Raw genomic sequence first — 15,830 nt, 5'->3', positions numbered from 1 at the left:
TGGAAATAAATTATGTAGCAGCCGACTCTGTAATGCTTTTTTGCCAACTTCTGTGAGTAGTCCAATTCTGATATCTTTCAGAATACTTCCATATTCTTCATCGTTTGCTTGCCTCATATTAGTTGTAAGTTCCTTGTACTCAAAGAAGGACCAAATATTTGTATTTCCAATGCTTCCCAATGACTTCTTCGTGTCTTCATGTGTCACAGTATTAAACACTGGTTGTCCTTTAACTGGAGTAAGTTGCAGAAGATCCCCAAAAACTATGACGTGTTTTCCACCAAATAACACGTCATAGTCTGTCTTCAAAATTTGTTGCATTCTTAAATGCACAAAGGCAAGCATTAAGTTTGATACCATGCTCACCTCATCAATAATGAGAACTTGCATCTTCTTCAATACTCGTGAAACTTCCAAGGATGCTTCTCCAGTTAGCTTGTTGAATTGTATTTTGTTCTCATGCTCCACTGGTAACATTAGCAAACGATGTAAGGTGATTCCTTTTATGTTATATGCTGCTAACCCAGTTGGAGCAGTAACCACACAAGACAAAGTAGAATCCGTTTTTTGTTTTAGGTAGCTTCTGATTACTTTAATTAGGAAACTTTTTCCAGTGCCAGCTTGTCCGCTTACATACATCCTGATTGGATGAAATGATGTGCATGAGCACTCTTTTTTTATATGTAGAAATCCGTGATCAATTTTGTTTTTGATCTCTTCATAAATTTGTTGCTGCTCTTGATTCAGTTGTCTTTCCAAATTTTCTAAGTCTATAAATTCTTCTTGAGCTTGATTCATAGCCGTTTCCACTTCATTCATGGCTATTGATGCTTCATTTTCAACGATTGGTTGTCCTAGGGGATCTTGACTGTATGTTCCTGAACTTTGGCTGTCCTGAGAACTGTCTCTAGCTATTTCTGCTGCAATTGTAGTTTCCTGTTCAATTTCTTCATTTAACATTTGCAGATAAGTTGAGAATGTACTGCATTGTATGCTGTCTTTGCAAGCATTAAAAGAATCTTCATAGCTTTGAAATTCTCCCAGTAGTTCATCCTCTGTACGCCATGGTTTAAACAACTGTAAAAGAGCCAAGTAGTAAAATTCTTTCTTGTCGGTAGTGTCGCAACTCAGCTTCCGGTGATTTATCAAACTTCCTTTGGTTTGCTTCACCAAACATCCTTCTTCACCAACAACTTTATATTTTCCATTATTAATGTCTTCTGCTGCTTTCCGTGAATAAATGTAGTTCTGCAACACTTCATAGAGACACATGTTCTCCAGATGATGACTTCTCTTGGGATAATATGTGTCCAACATGTTTGTTTTCAATATATCTGTACTTTCTGGGTCATTCTCGGCCAAATATTCAATTTCTCCAACAGATTTCAGTACCCGATTTCTCATTGCTGCAAGGCCTAAACTTGCCCAAATTATTCTTCTTGACTTCGAGTAGAGACTTGCAGAAGATAACCTATCTGAACATTCGTAGGATCCAATTTCTCGATGCGATAACATCTTCAAACTGAAACTGTACAGCTTCTTACTGACAGTCTTCTCGTGAGAAATCTCTTCCCACATTTCCTTCAATTCTGTTTTTTCTGATTTCGTAATGTAAGACGTTACATATCGTGCAACAGCAATGGAATTGTCAGCTACATACTGTATATCCATGTTAGCGTTCCACATGGATAAAATAACTGGGTTGTAGTCATTTATATTTTTTGATTCTTCTTTTCTTTTAAGGTTGTAGGTATTCTTAGGTGATTTTCTTGTGATAGTATGTCTCACAGCTGACATAAAACTGTTGACTCTTCCATTTGAAAGAACAGGTCTAGGAAATCCAAATCGACATTTAGTGTAGTATTTTTCTTTGCTCTTGTATTTCCGTCGACAGTATTTTCCACACCGATGACTTTGGAAACGTAAAACTTGCTCCTTTAACTTGTTCTCTTCTGTGCTTTTTGGTATACCACATGTTGCATATTCTTCAATGTAAGATAACACTGCTTCATCAGTATCAGTTCCAAACTTTGGGGCATCCTTGATCCACAACAGCATATGAATATGAGGAGCACCTCTTGCCTGGTACTCTTTTCTCCAAAAGAAATCCACTACTTCTCCAAGGGGTGGATTTTTTTTATTGCAGATGAAGGACATCATAGCCTCAAATCTATGATTGAAATATCTGCAAACATTAACCGGATCCAATGAGCACAGTTCTCCTGCTGTCTTGTATTCGATGTTTTTAATGTTTGAATTGGCCTCTCGTAGAAAATCCAGTAAATCATCCCAAGCGTACTCGGCACAGCTTAGGGTAAGGAACCATGTTGGTGTTCCTAAATTGCGTAACATGCATTTTAGTTCACCATGGCGTCGGTACCAATATTCATTAGTCCACCGCTGACAAGCCATCAGATTGATCAGTTGTGTTTCCAAATGATCATCTCGGTGCTGCACTTTCTCCATAAAATCCTTAGCAGACACATTTTGTAAATGTACTCCACTTTTTAAAATGTGATTTACTGCATAAGACAGTGCAGACAAGTCGCTTTCAAATAAAAGATGGAACAAATAAGGAATACTTTGTCGAAATCTGGAATCTTCAGCATATAGTCTTGTAGTCCGATACTCTGAAGCTGGATTCTGTTCTGGACGTTCATCGTATCGTCCTCCTTTTCCTTTAGGAAACAGCTGGGGAAAACATCGAGCTTCCAAGCTCTCCTCCCATACACTCACGGGAGTTCCTTTTGCTTTCTTCATCTGAAAGAGATCAATATTGTCTCCCATAACTTCTTTCGAATGAAGAGGATGTATGCTAAAATGTTCATAAATTTCTTCTTCCTTTGACTTGTCCACTTTTTCAATTTGTCCAGTTGGTGTTTCTGTGTCTTCTTGAAAATCTTCTTCTTCTTCTTCTTCTTCTATATAAATTGATTCATACCATTTGTTCTTTTTTTTCAAATACAAATTTGCTCTTTGTACTTTCCGCACATCTACCAGCTCCTGCCAAATCTTCTTATTCTTTGTAGGTACACCATTAACCAGAATAATTAATGGTTCAGTTTCCAAAGTATCCGCATCAATAGTTTCCATATTTTGTTTCAAATCCAAGGGCAAATACACCACTCTACCTTTTAAACCTCTCAGTAAATCTGAAGGAGGTAATTTACCAGTTTTGGGCTCCATACGTACTATGGTCTGGAACGGATGAACACATTGAATGAGTATAGACTCATATGTATTTAATTCAGAAAGTTCAGCAGGAATAGCATCCAATTCTAAATTATTATGTACAGCTCTGGTCGGCATTCTATTTTCCTCTAACTTGTTGTAACAGTATTTACAAATACGCTGATCTTCACCCAATTCAAAACAATTTTCAAGAAATATATATGTGGCAAAATCCATCCACTTATAATTATCTTCATTTTCACTCTTTCTGTAGAGATCAACATTCCTAGTTTGTTTTCTATAATGAGTTCTGCGGCAACAAATACAAGTAACATTTGGTCTTTCATTAGAGACTATTGCAAATTTTGTTATGTGATCATTAAATGTCTTACTTACAGAAGGTTCTACATTCTCTTCCACTTCTGCCTCATTTACTGTGTCCTTCTCTGCACTGTTTTGTTCAGGACCAAAGTAACAAAACTGAATTTCATCAACAACCTTCTCTACATCTGATACCGTTCCTCGGAACAGAGCCCTATTCAATTCATTTAACTTTATTGCTGGACTTTTGGCAAAATACAACCGTCTCACAAACTTTCTCATTTCAGTATGATGAACAGCCAGCATCCTAAAATGATGGAAAACACTATTGCACACTTTTCTAGATAGACAAGCCAGAGAATGACCCTGCAAACCAGTATTCTCTCTCACTCTGCATGGATCCAGACTTTGAAGCACCTTAATCTTCTGTTTTACACTTTTTTTACTATATTCTCTTAGAAACTCTCGAAATCTGTCAATAGATTCCTGACGCACAGTGCAAATACTACTACAATTCCAAGTGTACACTGGGGCTTTAGGACGTCTCCCCATTGCCTCATCTGCCATCACTTGTACCTCATCTCTTGGAACCATAATCTCCTTCTCCATTATGCAACCATTTTTTACTTCGTATGAACGACCTCTGGTGTCAACTGCATGCAGCAAACTATTACTTTGAAAATAGCTCTCTTCATTAAAAAAAGGTTCACTACTTGAACTATGCATCCACTTTCCTAAAAACACTTTACAAAAGTTTGTTCTGTTCACTACTCTTTTGCTTTTGCTTTGTGATTTCAGTACATTAACCATTTTATCTAATGTACGCATCCTATTCAAAATTAATATGAATAGTTTCCTTTTTAATTCTAATGCTTTTGCTGCAATGGCTTCAATTTCTTTTTTTCTCTTGTAATATTTTGCCTTTTGCTTATATTTCTTCACATCCTTTATCAAATTGGACATAACTCTTCTCTGAAACATTTTTCTACGTATCTCTTTAAACGCTGTTTTTCTGTTTATGTAAAACTTTTCAATTGCAGGAGGTATATTTGCATTAACTAAATTCTCATTTTTTTGCTGTTCTCTATGTTTTGTTACATTCTTCCCAGGACAGACATTTTGTACATTTTTCTTTGTTTTGAATATTTTGTTAAGAAATTGTTTTTTCTGCTTACCAGAAGATTTTTTCTTTTTCCCAACATGAGCATCTTCTACTAACTTTGGTCCTCCAGTTGTCTTCAAATATAGGTTTTTTTTTAGCGTTTTTTGAACTCGAGATTTTGTAGGCATCTTAAATTTTGTTCACTGTTCTTCAGCAATACCTGAAAAAAACTAAAAAAAAATCCTTTATTGTATTTAAATATATTACTACATTTCTTTTCACAATAGTCACAAAACAAAATTTCTTTGCCAATTTGAATGCACACAAACTGCTCTTTTTTTTGGGCAAGTGAAAATCTCTTTTACAAACTGTCATATTATGAAACCACTTTTCAGATTTTTTAAAAAGCCCATGTCCAGAGTGCTACACTCCAGCAAGGGCAACCAGCCTTAGTGATGCTGAATGTATTTGCATTACAGACTTAAACCTGAAAACCCCACTGGCTTCTAAATACTGTGCATGACTATCCACGGCAAGCACATGGGTGTGTGCTAAGACTCTGCTTCTTCCCCCAAAAATTCGCTCCCCCTTTCCATCTAATGCAACTGTGAAATCACCAGAGCAAGACGCATTAAATCTCTGCCTATAATTCCTCTATGCACACAGAGTCATGTTTTCACATTAGTCCCAAAACGAAATTTCTTTGCCATTTTGAAAGCACACTTACTGCTCTTTTTTTTTCGGGCCAAGTGAAAAACACTTTTTACAATTGGAAATCACTTTTACAGACTGACACATTATGAAACCACTTTTTTTGATTTTTTTAAATGCACATGTCCAAGCTGTTTTTTCAGACCACCACCATGTGTATTCTCTGTGACTGCCTACACTCCAGCAAGGGCAACCAGCCTTAGTGATGCTGAATGTATTTGCATTACAGACTTAAACCTGAAAACCCCACTGGCTTCTAAATACTGTGCATGACTATACACGGCAAGCACATGGGTGTGTGCTAAGACTCTGCTTCTTCCCCCAAAAATTCGCTCCCCCTTTCCATCTAATGCAACTGTGAAATCACCAGAGCAAGACGCAATAAATCTCTGCCTATAATTCCTCTATGCACACAGAGTCATGTTTTCACATTAGTCCCAAAACGAAATTTCTTTGCCATTTTGAAAGCACACTTACTGCTCTTTTTTTTTCGGGCCAAGTGAAAATCACTTTTACAGACTGACACATTATGAAACCTTTTTTTAAAATTTATTTAATTGCACATGTCCAAGCTGTTTTTTTTTCAGACCACCACCATGTGTATTCTCTGTGACTGCCTACACTCCAGCAAGGGCAACCAGCCTTAGTGATGCTGAATGTATTTGCATTACAGACTTAAACCTGAAAACCCCACTCGCTTGTAAATACTTTGCATGACTATACACGGCAAGCACATGGGTGTGTGCTAAGACTCTGCTTCTTCCCCCAAAAATTCGCTCCCCCTTTCCATCTAATGCAACTGTGAAATCACCAGAGCAAGACGCAATAAATCTCTGCCTATAATTCCTCTATGCACACAGAGTCATGTTTTCACATTAGTCCCAAAACGAAATTTCTTTGCCATTTTGAAAGCACACTTACTGCTCTTTTTTTTTCGGGCCAAGTGAAAAACACTTTTTACAATTGGAAATCACTTTTACAGACTGACACATTATGAAACCACTTTTTTTGATTTTTTTAAATGCACATGTCCAAGCTGTTTTTTCAGACCACCACCATGTGTATTCTCTGTGACTGCCTACACTCCCGCAAGGGCAACCAGCCTTAGTGATGCTGAATGTATTTGCATTACAGACTTAAACCTGAAAACCCCACTGGCTTCTAAATACTGTGCATGACTATACACGGCAAGCACATGGGTGTGTGCTAAGACTCTGCTTCTTCCCCCAAAAATTCGCTCCCCCTTTCCATCTAATGCAACTGTGAAATCACCAGAGCAAGACGCATTAAATCTCTGCCTATAATTCCTCTATGCACACAGAGTCATGTTTTCACATTAGTCCCAAAACGAAATTTCTTTGCCATTTTGAAAGCACACTTACTGCTCTTTTTTTTTCGGGCCAAGTGAAAAACACTTTTTACAATTGGAAATCACTTTTACAGACTGACACATTATGAAACCACTTTTTTTGATTTTTTTAAATGCACATGTCCAAGCTGTTTTTTCAGACCACCACCATGTGTATTCTCTGTGACTGCCTACACTCCAGCAAGGGCAACCAGCCTTAGTGATGCTGAATGTATTTGCATTACAGACTTAAACCTGAAAACCCCACTGGCTTCTAAATACTGTGCATGACTATACACGGCAAGCACATGGGTGTGTGCTAAGACTCTGCTTCTTCCCCCAAAAATTCGCTCCCCCTTTCCATCTAATGCAACTGTGAAATCACCAGAGCAAGACGCAATAAATCTCTGCCTATAATTCCTCTATGCACACAGAGTCATGTTTTCACATTAGTCCCAAAACGAAATTTCTTTGCCATTTTGAAAGCACACTTACTGCTCTTTTTTTTTCGGGCCAAGTGAAAATCACTTTTACAGACTGACACATTATGAAACCTTTTTTTAAAATTTATTTAATTGCACATGTCCAAGCTGTTTTTTTTTCAGACCACCACCATGTGTATTCTCTGTGACTGCCTACACTCCAGCAAGGGCAACCAGCCTTAGTGATGCTGAATGTATTTGCATTACAGACTTAAACCTGAAAACCCCACTCGCTTGTAAATACTTTGCATGACTATACACGGCAAGCACATGGGTGTGTGCTAAGACTCTGCTTCTTCCCCCAAAAATTCGCTCCCCCTTTCCATCTAATGCAACTGTGAAATCACCAGAGCAAGACGCAATAAATCTCTGCCTATAATTCCTCTATGCACACAGAGTCATGTTTTCACATTAGTCCCAAAACGAAATTTCTTTGCCATTTTGAAAGCACACTTACTGCTCTTTTTTTTTCGGGCCAAGTGAAAAACACTTTTTACAATTGGAAATCACTTTTACAGACTGACACATTATGAAACCACTTTTTTTGATTTTTTTAAATGCACATGTCCAAGCTGTTTTTTCAGACCACCACCATGTGTATTCTCTGTGACTGCCTACACTCCCGCAAGGGCAACCAGCCTTAGTGATGCTGAATGTATTTGCATTACAGACTTAAACCTGAAAACCCCACTGGCTTCTAAATACTGTGCATGACTATACACGGCAAGCACATGGGTGTGTGCTAAGACTCTGCTTCTTCCCCCAAAAATTCGCTCCCCCTTTCCATCTAATGCAACTGTGAAATCACCAGAGCAAGACGCATTAAATCTCTGCCTATAATTCCTCTATGCACACAGAGTCATGTTTTCACATTAGTCCCAAAACGAAATTTCTTTGCCATTTTGAAAGCACACTTACTGCTCTTTTTTTTTCGGGCCAAGTGAAAAACACTTTTTACAATTGGAAATCACTTTTACAGACTGACACATTATGAAACCACTTTTTTTGATTTTTTTAAATGCACATGTCCAAGCTGTTTTTTCAGACCACCACCATGTGTATTCTCTGTGACTGCCTACACTCCAGCAAGGGCAACCAGCCTTAGTGATGCTGAATGTATTTGCATTACAGACTTAAACCTGAAAACCCCACTGGCTTCTAAATACTGTGCATGACTATACACGGCAAGCACATGGGTGTGTGCTAAGACTCTGCTTCTTCCCCCAAAAATTCGCTCCCCCTTTCCATCTAATGCAACTGTGAAATCACCAGAGCAAGACGCAATAAATCTCTGCCTATAATTCCTCTATGCACACAGAGTCATGTTTTCACATTAGTCCCAAAACGAAATTTCTTTGCCATTTTGAAAGCACACTTACTGCTCTTTTTTTTTCGGGCCAAGTGAAAATCACTTTTACAGACTGACACATTATGAAACCTTTTTTTTAAATTTATTTAATTGCACATGTCCAAGCTGTTTTTTTTTCAGACCACCACCATGTGTATTCTCTGTGACTGCCTACACTCCAGCAAGGGCAACCAGCCTTAGTGATGCTGAATGTATTTGCATTACAGACTTAAACCTGAAAACCCCACTCGCTTCTAAATACTGTGCATGACTATACACGGCAAGCACATGGGTGTGTGCTAAGACTCTGCTTCTTCCCCCAAAAATTCGCTCCCCCTTTCCATCTAATGCAACTGTGAAATCACCAGAGCAAGACGCAATAAATCTCTGCCTATAATTCCTCTATGCACACAGAGTCATGTTTTCACATTAGTCCCAAAACGAAATTTCTTTGCCATTTTGAAAGCACACTTACTGCTCTTTTTTTTTCGGGCCAAGTGAAAAACACTTTTTACAATTGGAAATCACTTTTACAGACTGACACATTATGAAACCACTTTTTTTGATTTTTTTAAATGCACATGTCCAAGCTGTTTTTTCAGACCACCACCATGTGTATTCTCTGTGACTGCCTACACTCCCGCAAGGGCAACCAGCCTTAGTGATGCTGAATGTATTTGCATTACAGACTTAAACCTGAAAACCCCACTGGCTTCTAAATACTGTGCATGACTATACACGGCAAGCACATGGGTGTGTGCTAAGACTCTGCTTCTTCCCCCAAAAATTCGCTCCCCCTTTCCATCTAATGCAACTGTGAAATCACCAGAGCAAGACGCAATAAATCTCTGCCTATAATTCCTCTATGCACACAGAGTCATGTTTTCACATTAGTCCCAAAACGAAATTTCTTTGCCAATTTGAAAGCACACTTACTGCTCTTTTTTTTTCGGGCCAAGTGAAAATCTCTTTTTACAATTTGAAATCACTTTTACAGACTGACACATTATGAAACCACTTTTTTTGATTTATTTAATTGCACATGTCCAAGCTGGTTTTTTTTCAGACCACCACCATGTGTATTCTCTGTGACTGCCTACACTCCAGCAAGGGCAACCAGCCTTAGTGATGCTGAATGTATTTGCATTACAGACTTAAACCTGAAAACCCCACTGGCTTCTAAATACTGTGCATGACTATACACGGCAAGCACATGGGTGTGTGCTAAGACTCTGCTTCTTCCCCCAAAAATTCGCTCCCCCTTTCCATCTAATGCAACTGTGAAATCACCAGAGCAAGACGCAATAAATCTCTGCCTATAATTCCTCTATGCACACAGAGTCATGTTTTCACATTAGTCCCAAAACGAAATTTCTTTGCCAATTTGAAAGCACACTTACTGCTCTTTTTTTTTTCGGGGCAAGTGTAAATCACTTTTACAGACTGACACATTATGAAACCACCATGTGTAACTACAACAAAAACAATTCCCATTTCTATTATTCATTTCTTAAGTTACCACATACATACCCTCTCAAACTGTAAACTCACCTTTAAAATTAGTTAGTTGTGAAAGAAATGTGACACTCAAACAGCAGATTATCAGAGCCAGGATCTCTGTTGTGTTCACCTCTCTCCTCTCAGCAGAACCAGATAATGGCAAACTTTCCCTCTATTTTTCCACACATATACATGTAAGTTTCAAATCTCAGTGCTTCCCCCTTTTTTTCAAATGTAATCACACATTTCTATTGGTTGAAAACCAACCCTTTTCCAAAAGTACCCTTCCCCCAACTTGACTTCTGCCTAGTACCCTTCCCCCAACTTGACTTCTGCCTGCTACCATAGCAACAGCTCATGGAACACTGCTGTGTGCAGTTAGGTCAGAAGTTCGACACACAATGTTTCAATTCCACAGAGCAAGAGTGCTTGACTTTTCAAACCTAACAGCAAATCCATAGTACTGTTCTTTGGTTACACATTTTTTTGTACCAATACAAAACATGCTTCTATTAATTTTCACATACAGCCTAGTTTTTATTCTAGAATGGTATGAAACAGCCAATCAGTTCTTTTTGTTTTGAAAAAAATATGTATGCCTCCATTTCCAAACTGTCTTTCTTTTCATATTGCCATTCTACTGAAAGACACCTCCTGAGTGCATCCAGTTCTCCTTTGAAGATGTTCACAGTGTGGATTGTAGGGCACAGCTATGTCTTCTGGAGTGAAAAGTTTGCAGAGAAAACAGATATGGTGAGAGACCTTGCTTTGCCAAATGTAGACATTAAATGGATTGGTCAGAGAGGGTTAAAGTGGCACCAATTGATGCCATTGGTGAAATCCTTCATTCAAATCCAACACCCTGACCTCATAATAGTGCACTGTGGTGGCAATGACCTAGGCACTTTGACTGGGGTAGGTCTGGAAATGCTTATGAAGGACACCTTTGCACAACTGTTTTCACTTTTCCCTAAAACTGCCTTTGTGTTTTCCAACATATGCCAAAGGCAAAAATGGAACTGGTCCAATCATTTCTGTCCGCAGATTGACAAAGCAAGAAAGCACGTCAACAAATCTGTTTCTGCTTTCCTCCGTGACTATGGTATGGGTGCCATTTACCACAACAACTTGCGTTATGACATGCAAGACATTTATAGAGGAGATGGTGTGCACTTCAATGATGAAGGGAACAGAGTCTTCCTCTTGAACCTTAGACTCTGCATCGGTACTTACTTGTAGGTACCACTAAAAAAATGACTTCATAAACACAACGGCTCTTTTTAGAGCCCCCTAATATCTATACACTTAAATCTGATTTTCATTTATTTTTTTATTTTATTTTTTTACCGTACGCTTACCGTAAGCGTACCCCGTGATTTTTTTTTAAAATCAATAAATGTTTTTTTTGTACTTTTCTGTCCTTCTTTGACCCCCTTACAAATGTTAGGGGGTCTGTAACTCTCCTCATTGCCCCCTTTTCTTGTTTTCACTCTTTTTTTTTCAGAGTGAAACACAGAAAATGGCGGCCGCCGCTTCCTGGTTTCGGCCGATTCGAATGTTTACTAAGATCTAAAAGCCAATCAGAATCGCGCTCGCGCACGCCACCGTACGCTTACCGTAAGCGTACCCCGTGATTTTTTTAAAAATCAATAAATGTTTTTTTTGTACTTTTCTGTCCTTCTTTGACCCCCTTACAAATGTTAGGGGGTCTGTAACTCTCCACATTGCCCCCTTTTCTTGTTTTCACTCTTTTTTTTTCAGAGTGAAACACAGAAAATGGCGGCCGCCGCTTCCTGGTTTCGGCCGATTCGAATGTTTACTAAGATCTAAGAGCCAATCAGAATCGCGCTCGCGCACGCCACCGTACGCTTACCGTAAGCGTACCCCGTGATTTTTTTTAAAATCAATAAATGTTTTTTTTGTACTTTTCTGTCCTTCTTTGACCCCCTTACAAATGTTAGGGGGTCTGTAACTCTCCACATTGCCCCCTTTTCTTGTTTTCACTCTTTTTTTTTCCAGAGTGAAACACAGAAAATGGCGGCCGCCGCTTCCTGGTTTCGGCCGATTCGAATGTTTACTAAGATCTAAGAGCCAATCAGAATCGCGCTCGCGCACGCCACCGTACGCTTACCGTAAGCGTACCCCGTGATTTTTTTTAAAATCAATAAATGTTTTTTTTGTACTTTTCTGTCCTTCTTTGACCCCCTTACAAATGTTAGGGGGTCTGTAACTCTCCACATTGCCCCCTTTTCTTGTTTTCACTCTTTTTTTTTCCAGAGTGAAACACAGAAAATGGCGGCCGCCGCTTCCTGGTTTCGGCCGATTCGAATGTTTACTAAGATCTAAGAGCCAATCAGAATCGCGCTCGCGCACGCCACCGTACGCTTACCGTAAGCGTACGGTAAGCGTACCGTAAGCGGGCTCAGATATATATATTGATTTAAAGGCTATTTTCTCAGAATCTACTGAACAGATTTACACCAAACCTACAAAAGGCACTTCCTTGACCTAGGGACTACCTCTCTGCCAAATTTTGAGTAATTCTGTTCAGCCGTTCGGGCTGTAGCTCGTTCTAAAGGTCCTATGGGAAAATGCATGGGAAAAACGCGTTTTGGGACCCCCCTTTTATCTCAGCCCCCGCTAGACGGATCCCCCCGAGACTTTCAGGGTAGGAGCGGAGCGTAGCGCCCCACCTATTTTGAGAAATTCGCGAGGATTCGTCGACCGGCGCCAAAGTTATTCAAAATAGAATGTTGAGGTTTTCCTATGGAAACGTGGTCCTAACTATAACTACCTACTGGCGACCGCCAGTAGGTAATATATATATATATATATATATATATATATATATATATATATATATATATATATATATATATATTCACAGAAAAAAACATAGGTTTCAGGCACGTTATAGTTAGGAATTAGCATTTAAAAAACCTCAGAAATTCACTGAAAAAACCATAGGTTTCAGGGGTGTTATAGTTAGCTGGAGAGGGGCGAGACGATAACATCAGAGTCTCTTACAGTGGTAAATCTAACATCAAGAATACTAACGGAGGCGGAATTAAAAGTTTTACAATATGGATTAAGTTTCTGCCCCTCAAGGAGGTCTGAATACACGCAAACCAAAATTGATTTGTTCCGATTTGCGCGGAAAATGAAACTCGCAAAATATTTTCAGGGCAAAAAATCTACAAAAGAGAAAGAAATACCATCTACCAGTGAAATGGAAAATCTTACAGCTGGTGATCTAGAAACGTTGGCAGTCATGGAAGATCTACAGCACGAGGGTGACCCCAGACAACTGATCGCAAAGAAAGGTGTGGATCAATCGGAGATTATTCAAATCAATCCAGGTAGCCCATTCAAACCAACGTCTAAATTTGTGCCGATGATGCCAGCTGACTCCATTGATATATTCACTGAGGCAGTGACACAGGATTTGATCAAATTAAGAGGAAGCAACATGAACAACAGAAGGAGGGGCAATATCACCGCGAAACAAAAACAGGCGATCAAGGATTTACAGAATGATAAATCCATTATCTGTAAACCATCTGACAAGGGGGGTAATGTCGTCTTGATGACTTTTGACTACTATCAGAAAGAAGCACTGAACCAACTTAATGACACATCCAGTTATATTAAGATTACACGTAAAGAATTTGAAAGCAGTGCAACATCTTACAGGAATCTTCTGAATAGGTGGTACCATAAGGGGATGTTATCTAAAGAAGAATATGGCTTTTTGGAATGTAGACATCCGAAAATTCCAACATTTTACCACTTACCAAAGCTACATAAAGACCCTGTTAACCCCCCCGGACGCCCAATTGTTTCCTCTTTGGGAAGTTTAACTGAGCACATGTCTCAGTATGTAGATTTCTTTTTGTCTGAACCAGTCACTAAACTCACCTCCTACATCAAGGATACCAAGGATTTTTTGAAACGAGTACAAAATGTACACTGGGAAAATGACTTTGTAATGATGACCCTCGACATATCTAGTCTATACACAAGCATTAACCATGACCAAGGAATGCAGGCGATTCAACACTTCCTGAATGATCGGCCAATTAACTTGGCAGAACATAATATAATGATAATTGAATTTTTGAGATTCTGCCTGCACAATAACATTTTTCTGTTTCAGGATGTCTTGTTTAAACAAATACGCGGTACCGCGATGGGGACCTGCTTCGCCCCCAGCTACGCGAACTTGTTCGTGGGCTGGTGGGAGGAGCAGGTGGCCTGGGCGGAGACCAATGCATGTTGGACTCAAAGAGTCATTTGTTGGACAAGATACATTGATGATTTGTTCATTGTTTTTAATGGAACTGAACAAATGGCAAATGATTATGTTGAAGTACTTAACAACAATGACCTTAACCTTAGGTTCACAGGGGATATCAGTAACAAATGTGTGAACTACTTGGACTTAGTGGTGTTCTCCATGGAAGGTAGACTGTGCACTCGTTTGCATAGAAAACCGACCGCGGGGAATTCTGCATTGCATGCCCGGAGTTGCCATTTTGAGAAGACCATAAGTAGTATACCCTATGGTGAACTCCTTAGGATTAAGCGGAATTGCTCCCTAGATAGTGACTATCAAGTAGCAGCGAGAGAAAGCATGAATAGGTTCAAGCAAAGAGGTTATCATCAGGACATCCTTAATGAGGCTGTCAGAAAAGCAGAAATGAAGTCTAGACTTGATTTGATTGAAAGTGAGGATCACATCACCAGACCAGCAAGTAAGATTGACAACAAATTCAGGATAATTATAGATTATTCTGAGGATGCTCAGGTTATCAGAAACATACTAAGAAGGAATTGGTATATCCTAAAAACGGATTCAATTTTAGGAAAAGACATACCTAAGGCACCACTATTGACATTTAGAAGAGCTAGAATGCTACGTGATGACCTAGTACAAAGCCATTGTAACAAAGAGAGGATAACACCACCCTTTGGGAGAATAACTGGTTTTTATCCGTGCTTAAAATGCAGGGCTTGTAGAAACAGCAAGAAAACAACACATTACAAAGTCCCAGGTCTCAAGTCTCCCAGAAAGAGCAATAAACTGATGAATTGCAATACCAGTTTCACAGTTTACTGCCTGGTTTGCCCCTGTGGTTTATATTACATAGGGAGCACCATTCACCCAACCAAGGTACGCATTTTGGAACATATGAGGGCTATTCACAATAAGGATGTGTCATATCCAGTGGCAAGACACTTTGAATCCCTTCACCAGAGCAATAGGGATTTATTAAGTTTTTTCTGCCTGGATCATGTGCCACTAAATGTTAGAGGGGGTGACAGACAGTTACAACTAAGGAAACTTGAATCCAGGTATATCATTGATGTACAGACCAAAATGCCACTTGGTCTGAATAGTGGGGAGGAGTTGGCTGTCCACCTGTAGTTTGAAGTATCTGTATATTGATCCTGATTATGCTGTATTATTATTATTTTTATTGAAATTGTTTTTCAACATATGACAGAACAAAACCCATCCAGGGTGTGATGTTTTTTGAAAGGCCCATCCAGGGCAGAATTGTATCCCAAATAGAGAAGTTTGTTTGCATGTTTAGTAATGGCCGCCAATGTGGACTGAAGCAAGTCCTATGTTGTTGTCTATGTTTGTAAATGGAGTATTTATGTCCACTGAGAAGTTGTTGCCTCTAGCAATTGACGAAGGCGATGGCTGAAACGCGTTTTGCTGTAAGCTGGTCCAATAAAGTAAAATTGGACAACTGTTCCCGAGAGTGCTGGTGCCTTTGTACCCGGAGCTTTGACTGAGTGCGGTGTCCGTCGCCGCAGAGAAAGCACCCGACCGCGAGT

The sequence above is a fragment of the Triturus cristatus genome, chromosome 4_1 (assembly GCF_964204655.1).
Source record: "Triturus cristatus chromosome 4_1, aTriCri1.1, whole genome shotgun sequence".
In the NCBI taxonomy this organism is placed as follows: domain Eukaryota; kingdom Metazoa; phylum Chordata; class Amphibia; order Caudata; family Salamandridae; genus Triturus; species Triturus cristatus.
Note: the sequence above shows the minus strand (reverse complement) of the source record.